The sequence below is a fragment of the Acanthopagrus latus genome, chromosome 16, assembly GCF_904848185.1.
Source record: "Acanthopagrus latus isolate v.2019 chromosome 16, fAcaLat1.1, whole genome shotgun sequence".
Lineage (NCBI taxonomy): Eukaryota > Metazoa > Chordata > Actinopteri > Spariformes > Sparidae > Acanthopagrus > Acanthopagrus latus.
In genome coordinates, this window is record NC_051054.1 from 8,825,971 (window position 1) to 8,832,729 (window position 6,759).

Below are 6,759 nucleotides of genomic sequence, written 5' to 3' on the forward strand. Positions count from 1 at the left end.
AGATCCGTTCAGAGACATTGAAAGTAATCAAAACTAAAACATTTAAGACATTAAAACAGCATCTGAAAGGCAGAACGCGAAAAAAGCTAATATAATAAGCTACAGATAATAGAATGCATTAAATTAATGTACTTATTTGAAAGCCACTGTGAACAGTTATGAATTTGATGAGTGGACAGTTTTACTTAAATTACGTTACTGACTACTTTTAAATAAGTAACTGTATCAGAACAAACATTTTAAATAACCCTCCCGATTCCTGTACAAGTAAACCAAATGCGTTTGGTCCTGAGAACATTTGGTGCTTTACAGACCAGTAACATGATTTTAAAGTGCAGGCAACAATGAGGCTGCATAATGATCATATAAACTACTGTAGCTGCTCAAAATGACCATTTATCTGTCTGCTTGGTGATATCACAGGCAGCACTTCAGGTATATTTCATATCAGCTGCTGGTAAAACGTTATAAACCTCTCACTGAGCTGCTGTTAGCTTCATTCATATGATAAGAGATGGAGTGAGGCTAACTTACTCAGACATTATTAAACACATGGTTTCTAAATCAGTCATTCCCAGAACAGGAATAGATAATGAAGGTAATGGAAGCCCTGCTCTCCATTACAGAAAGAAAATGTATACATCAAATATAGTTAAAGCTTTGAAAATGCCACTGAGAGGAGACGTTGGACTCCATCAAAAGATTCAACATGTGTTTTAAAAATATGTTACAAAAAACACAATAGAGTGTAATTCAAAAAAAAGGTTTTATTATGTAAATAACCAGCAAAGACAACAGTGCTCACTGTCTGAACAGGTGAAACCAGAGTCAACACACAACTGCAGGACCTGAAGGAGTTTCATCAGAAGACGGATACTCCGTTTTCCTGCTTCAGGTCCTGTGGCGGCTCGTCCGTCACCTGCAGGAAGAGAAAGAGGAGCAGTGGTAGTTTGATGTCTCTTTGTGGAGGTTTTGTGTTGTTTTTTTGTTTGTTTTTAGAGGTTTTTGTGTTGTTTTTAGAGGTTTTGTGTGTTTGTTTTTAGAGGTTTTTGTGTTGTTTTTAAAGGTTTTGTGTGTTTGTTTTTAGAGGTTTTTGTGTTGTTTTTAGAGGTATTGTGTGTTTGTTTTTAGAGGTTTTTGTGTTGTTTTTAGAAGTTTTGTGTGTTTGTTTTAGAGGTTTTTGTTTGTTTTTAGAGGTTTTTGTTGGAAGAGGTTTTGTGCGTGTGTTTTTAGGGGTTTTGTGCGTTTGTTTTTAGAGGTTTTTGTTTGTTTTAGGGGTTTTGTGTGTTTGTTTTTAGAGGTTTTTGTTTGTTTTAGGGGTTTTGTGTGTTGGTTTTTAGAGGTTTTGTGTGTCTGTGCAGGTTTTTACTATTTTTAGAGGTTTTGTTTGTGTGTCAAGGTTTTGTTTTTGTGGTAGTTGTTTGTCCTCCACAAAGAGACCTGGGTCTATTTTTGATGAGTTTTGAGTCTCCTTGTGGAGGTTTGAGTCATCATAATTTATTTACATGGAGTTTTAATTTAATTAATTTGAAAGTAAATTTGAACATTTACAGGTTTTGTTTTACTGAGAGGAAACATAAACAAGCCTGATTACAGTGCCTAAATGCATTTATTTGATCTAATTCATAAAGTATTTAACATGTGTATACACTGAGAGCCACATCATTAGAAATAGTGACAGGTGAAATAAATAACATGGATCATTGTGTTCCAACGCCATGTTCGGCTGTGAAGCCATGAGTCCTAGCATTCATGTGGAAGTCTCTTTGACAGACACCAGTCACCCAAACATAGTTGCAGACCAAGTACACCCCCTCATGGCAGCAGCACTCCTTGGTGGCAGTGCGCCCCCAGCAGGACAACGCGCCTGCAACACTGTAAAAACTGCTCAGGACCGACCCGAGGAACATGGGAAAGAGCTCAAGGTGTCAACCTGGCCTTCAGATTCCCCAGATCTCAATCCAACTGAGCTTCCACTGGATGCAGTCAGAGCCAAGACCGATCCATGGGGGCCCCAACATGGATAGGAGTTGGTTCTGGCGCATCCCGTGGATGCTCAGCTGGATTGGGATCTAGGGGATGAGGAGGCCAGTTTGACGCCGTGGGTTCTTTGCCATGAGGGGGTGTCGTTGGTCTGAACGGTGTTTGGGTGGGTGGTGTTTGTCAAAGAGGCTCCACAGAAATGACAGAAGCCAAAGTTTCCCAGCAGAACATTTGATTGTAACAAGATGATCGATGCTCACTTCACTTGTCAGTTGTTTTAATGCTGTGGCTGAACAGTGTTGATATACATGTTAAATAAAATATGATTATATCATTTATATTATATATAAATGAGATCAAATAAATGCAGGCATTCTAAACAGACTGTTCAGATTTCATAATTAGTAAGCAAAAAACACTTAAAATACTACTAAATTTAAAGAGTAGTGTCCTAACAGAAACCCTCTAGAACCATTTACTGATCCTAGAGTATTAATGAACAGCAACTGACAAATCTCACCCTTTCTGCCTTTAACTTTTGCACCTACACTGCACTGACCTTGTTGAACCAGGTGTCTCTCCTCTTTGGTGCTGATCACCATACAGGTCAGAGCTGTTCCACCTGAAGCTGAAGACAAGTCCCACTGTTCACCTGGAGAGAGGAGGAAGAACTTTAGTATAACATGATGACTACATGCATATATATATGTGTGTGTGTGTGTGTGTGTGTGTGTGTGTGTGTGTGTGTGTGTTTGAATATATATATTCTGATTATAGCAGTAAAAAAGAAGATGTAATCCGATTACAGACACATCTGGCAAAAATGGGATTTCTTTCAGGATTATCATTTCATAATAAAGAATGGTATAGCAGTCTGTAACCATGTGCATGACATCACTTCAGGAGACTCACATCACTCTGCACTATAAAATCTATAAGCTATAATCTGATTTAATAAATGTGTTTTTTAAAGGTAAACCAAAAGTAAACCAAATGTATTAATTCCTGAGAACATTTGGTGTTTCATAGACGAGCAATATGATTTTAAGAGAGAATAGAGAATAGAGACAAACACACTGAATACATTCTGTGCAGGCTACAATGAGGCAGCATACGGTGTGTATAAACATACTCAGACATTATAAACACAACACTTGGAGCCTGTTAGCTAACTGTGCTGTACTCAGATATTCAGCTGTAAAGATGCTTGTTTTAACAAGTTAACATCACACAGCAGGATAATGCCTTTAAGCTAACACTCTCCAACACACGTTAGCTAACATGCAAACCTGTCTGTAAAAACACGACGATTAAATGACCCAGATTCTTTATAAGCTCGTTATAGTGTCAGTACACGTTAATAAAGGCAGCTGAGCCGCTGCTAGCGTGTTTCCCAAACCTGCAGTGCATCTGCAACACCTTTAAAGTAAGCTAGCTAGCTAACATATCATTACCACTCACACTGACCAGAGTAACATTAGCTAAACAGCTTTCATGCTGTCCTAGATAATAAATAAATTAAAAATACTTCATGCCAACTTTACCGAAACTACCTTCTTGTTTTTACATAGTGACCAGAGTTAGTTAAACTGTGCATTATTCATGTAATTAACATGGCAGAGATAAAACGACCAAAATCACAATGGAGTTTGGTGCATGAAACAAAACACAACGTCCGTCAAGGATTTAACTGGCTGTAATTAAATGATTATGTTCAAGCCGAATTTATCTCATCACTGAACAGTTAAATGAGACATCTTCAGTTTTTGTTCATAGTTATTTCAGAAACGTTTGAGGTAAAAACAAATCTCACGGACAGGGAGGCTGGCTTCATTTTAACCCGCACATACTCGGCTGAGACAACATGAAGGTAGTTATATGTGGAGCTGCTGATATGTGAAGGAACATCACTTGGGCTTATTACCTGAGATCAATAAGTATTAACTATCTGTACACCTCCCATACAGACATGAATACACCTGTACTGAGCAGGAAACTGGACATACAAAGCAGATTCATACAGAACAGTTTACTCACCGTGTTCGTGTCCTCAGAGAAGAGACCAGAATGACGATCAGTCAGGTAAATATATACACATCTAACTTTTTGGAGGGAAATGCGCTAATTTCGCGCGGGAAACGAGCGAGACCGCCCCTTTTGGCACGCGCGACATAGATTCGCCAGAAAACCTGTGGGCTGGACTTATTCGACGTGGTTGACGTCATTTCAGCCAGAGAAATCTGTAGCCCTTGAAACTTGTTTAGCTCTGTCTGTAGAGCAGCAGTTCTGTGTTAAGAGATTCCTCTTTTATCCTGAGTTCGAGTCCCTGCAGGAGAAACTTAACACCATCACATTTACTGTAACCTCTCTTGTCAAATGTTAAGATAAAAAATTAATAGAACAAACACAGATAAACACTTGTTAACAGGATACACAAAAAGCTACTTTTTTATTGATATTTAATTTCTCTGGTCTTCATTTGTTATTAATCCAAAACTAACTGATTGTAATCAAGCTACATTACTTTAATATTGTAATCAGGTGCATTCAGGTAATTTGGACACCTCAGCTGAAGTGTTATTGATTTCTGTTCTGTACTTTTACCATAAAATTAATTAAATTAAATGTGAATGATCACAGAAAGGGGCTGGGCACTAGTACATATTATTTATGTACTATGTATGCCCCAGTATGTGAGAATCTATTTCTTACCTTTTGTTAGATATTGTTTATTTTGTACATTTATTAATGTGTATTGATTAGGCTGTGAAACGCAGATATCCCTGTTTGCAGGACCAATAAAGGAATTCTGATTCTGAGTCTGAGTCAGTCACACTCATGGGAATTGCATGGGGAGGTCAGTGATGTGATATTCTGATCAGTCATAAATAAGAAAATGTTTCTAATATATTATCATGTCATGTTTGTTGTGGAGCTGTTGAAAAAAGAGAAAATTCTGGGAAAAACGGGACAGGTGGCATCTCTAGAGAGAAACCCAGCTCTGTTGGCAGAAGAGCTGTGGACTGTGATTACTCTGAGCAGCATTTATGGGAATAAATTACAATACTATATATTTGAATATACTTTTTTTTATTTGGAATGAAGCGGGGTCGGTTTGGTGGGGCAGTCGAAGCATTTGGGGGGGCATTGCCCATTGCTCATGCCTTGAATACCCCTGAATACCACTCGTCTTGTTCTTCTCTACAGTAGCATCAACCAGTTGATGTTTACTTCTGGGTTAGCCTGCAGCACTCTATAAAACGCTCATTCAAAGGTAACAAAAACACACTGATTCTTAGTCTCTGGTGAATATACAGAATTGGAAACACAGTGAGGCAATAGATCCTCCTTAATCCTACCTACTGGGCCTTTAATGTTAATGTATGATTTTAATTTGGAGTCAGGGAAAAGACTGGCTGCACTTAAGTGTGCACATAATGTGGATCCCAATAAATAAACCATGAACCATAAACCTCAAGTTCTCATTAGTGTATAAGGGATCCTATATATCCATCCATCCATCCATCCTAGTCTTTTAGGGGCATATTCGATGACAGGAAAACTGGCAAAGTATGGGATGATGTCTGTGTGCATCATCCGTCTCCTCTCCACCCACAGTCAAACCTATCAGAGCCAATCTGAAGTTATATTCAGACGCAGATGATAATTTGGGAAGACAAAAAAAGGAGCCAGGAGTATAATTGCATCCTTAATTGGCCCGTGATTCATCCTCCCCAGACAGCTATTTTAGTTTATCCTCGCCTTTTGTCTGTCTCTTGATTCCACGGGATGTCAGCACCACGCCCCCTCACTCTGTCCTCTGGGGAGAGCAGAGATATAGGATGTAGAAATAAACTTCTCCCTTCACACACCTAACACACACACACACACACAAAAGGAGTGACATCATTCTGTCAGCGGGAGAAAATAGCATGCTTTCCATTGACATCACTCCACATCCTGTTGCTAGGCGACAGGGGAGTCAACATTAGTTACTATGGCGACTGCTCTTCACCTTCAAAGCTCCTGACCTTTTTGGTTGACTGTGGCAGACCGGAATATGTGCATGCATGCGTGCGCGCGTGTGTGTGTGTGTGTGTGTGTGCGAAAACAGACAAGACAAACTGAGGCCCTGGTGTTGTGCAACATGAGCATTCAAGGTCCTCTTGACTCATTCACTGCAGTGTGGTGACGATGGTTTATAGTAAATTCGGGATTAAAGGACTGCAGAGACGATTGTGCTGCAGCGACTGAAAATGTCAGAGTAAAGAGCATGAAAACAGCAGAGGAGCCTGGTGCAAACACAAAAGAAAACCTGCCATCACAACCCCTACGTGATGCGATATCGTCACAACATGTCAGCCACATCTCACATTTTAAACCGCTGTTACCCTCATCAGTTATCAGTGTTTCTGCAGCTTTTTAAAGGTTATGTTTATCAAAAAAGTGAAAATTCAGTTATCTAATCGTCCTCATGATGTTTGAGAGTTGTGTGATAAAACATTTCTGTAGCTTCTAAACTTAACAACATTGCCGCACTCCTAAACAACTGAAGTAGATTGGGACGAAAACGAAAAAAATAAAAAAATAAAAAAAACAAAAATGGAGATTGGGGCTTCTGGTGACCTGGATTACACCAGACAAGCTGCATGGAGCTATTTTTCAACTTACCATAACCAAAAGTATCCAGACTTTATCATCACTTCAAAATTACTGTAAGTAGCACATAATTATTATAGAGGTTGCTTGTATATTCTCAGAGGAGCAGAGTTTACA

At 39.0% G+C, this 6,759-nt stretch overlaps 1 long non-coding RNA gene across 1 annotated transcript; it reads right to left on the reverse strand.

Annotated features, from left to right (window-relative positions):
- Positions 1-757: 757 nt before the first annotated feature.
- LOC119004866 lies at positions 758-2,602 on the reverse strand. Its single transcript, XR_005070334.1, has 2 exons — positions 2,543-2,602; positions 758-919 (listed from the first exon to the last, which is right to left on the reverse strand). It is a non-coding gene; the product is annotated as an uncharacterized LOC119004866 (long non-coding RNA).
- Between the last annotated feature and the right edge of the window lie 4,157 nt (positions 2,603-6,759).